Source organism: Mastomys coucha, unplaced genomic scaffold, assembly GCF_008632895.1.
Source record: "Mastomys coucha isolate ucsf_1 unplaced genomic scaffold, UCSF_Mcou_1 pScaffold3, whole genome shotgun sequence".
Taxonomy (NCBI): Eukaryota; Metazoa; Chordata; class Mammalia; order Rodentia; family Muridae; genus Mastomys; species Mastomys coucha.
This window is the reverse complement of record NW_022196909.1, coordinates 35,106,800-35,108,761: the sequence shown is the minus strand read 5'-3', so window position 1 is coordinate 35,108,761 and position 1,962 is coordinate 35,106,800.

Here is a 1,962-nt window from a genome sequence, read left to right as displayed (position 1 = left end):
GGTGCATCGAGATGACTGTGCAGCCTTCCAGCACGTAACTTTTTCTAAAGGAACCAGGAATCTTTTTTGTTTGGTCTTATTTGAATTAAAAAAAAAAAATGCCTCATGGGGCTGGTGAGATGGCTCAGTGGTTAAGAGCACCGACCACTCTTCTGAAGGCCCTGAGTTCAAATCCCAGCAACCACATTGTGGCTCGCAACCATCCGTAATGAGATCCCATGCCCTCTTCTGGAGTGTCTGAAGACAGCTTCAGTGTACTTACATACAATAATAATAATAAAAAAAATGCCTCCAAAAAAAAATGCCTTCGAATTCTCCATCAATGCTTCAGGCTAAGTCAAGCGATGGCGAGATGGTTACCCACCGCCACTCCAACTAACTTTATACGGGGACGTGTCATTTGTCGGAATCCCCCAATTTCACAGGACTCTGAAAACACAACACGGAGAAGCTGGATGTGGAAGGAGAAACCTTCTTCCCAGAGTCGCCTTTATCCGATAGGTCAAAGGACCAGGTGGTTCTGCAGCGTCATTTGTAGGTAGGGCAATCCCGAAGCTTGACTGAAGCCTCTCTTAGGAATTACATGGGCATCAGCCATAGAATCCGCTGACCCTGGGCTGAATTCCTTTCTGCCAGAGACCACTTCCCGGAATCAGCATCCCACCCCCACCCCCACCCCCACCATAAATTGGGACAGAGGCTCCACCCACCTGTTTTAAACTCTGCCTAAAATTCCTTTAGAAGTCTTCTCTGATCCAATGCGTATTTTAAAAATGGGGGCGGGGTGGATTTAAATGACTTGACCCGCTGAAATGATCAGGCATTCCTAAAGACTACATTACTTAAAAGATTCCACTATCGTGCATTGCAAATCCCCAGCCTTACCAAAATGCAAATGACAAGCCACGCACCCAACACATGGACCCCGAATGTCCCTATACATATCATCCCGGATGTTACCTTCCTGACCAACTGAAGCGATGCGGACACTGAGCTGTAGCCGCCACTGTGCAAGCTATCTTAAGACGAACTTGGGTATTGCCTTTCATTAATTTTGTCTACGTTGTGTACTAAAGGACTGTGGAGGTCAGAGGACAATCTGCCAGGAGGTGGCTCTCCTATCACGTGGGTCTGAGGGTTCAAACTCGGGTGGTCAGGCCTGTAGCAGATACATTTATATATGGGGCAATTTTACTGGCCCAAGAGTAAACTTTTCCATGAGTAGGAATACATTTTTTTAAAAACTACCAATTACTACGTACAACTGACAAGTGATGTTTATATAGGGTTGATGTCAGAGGCTGATCCATACCAGGGGCTACATACATGACCAATGTATAGCATTTCATGACAGAGGATTCACTGTAACCCTCCCGAGATGACTCATCATCCATGAGATGTCCTATGGCCGTGTCCGTGCATATGGGTCCACGTGAGACATTTTGGAAGTGTGGCTTCCATTTTATAACCCCCTTGGGTTTACTGTTTGAATTTTAAAACGCGGTTCAATCACAAGTTCGACATCAGGGTGAATAGCCAGTGGACCGGAAAGCCTCAGTGAACCTGGGTTCAATTTCCAGTACCCACATGATGGCTCACAATCACCTGTAGCCGCAGGCTCAAGGGATCCAGTGACCTCTTTTGGCTTCTGCAGGCACATGTGGTGCAGAGACATACATGCAAGAAAAAATATCCATATGTGTAACTCTTTCTCCTAAGTATATTTAAAATAAAAAAAAAAACCTCACACTGGCCCATTTATGCTACCTAAAAGTACTTCCTACGGGCACCTTTAGACTCTGTAAATTTTGTCTGTTGGTACCAACACTAACCAATCACTATTTCCAACCCACAGAGACCAGAAAGGACGAGACAACATTGATGGTTCCGGGAGTACATTTTAAAAAATTATCTTTATTTAGGTTTTTTTTCTGATTCAGCACATGTATTAAAGACTGATCA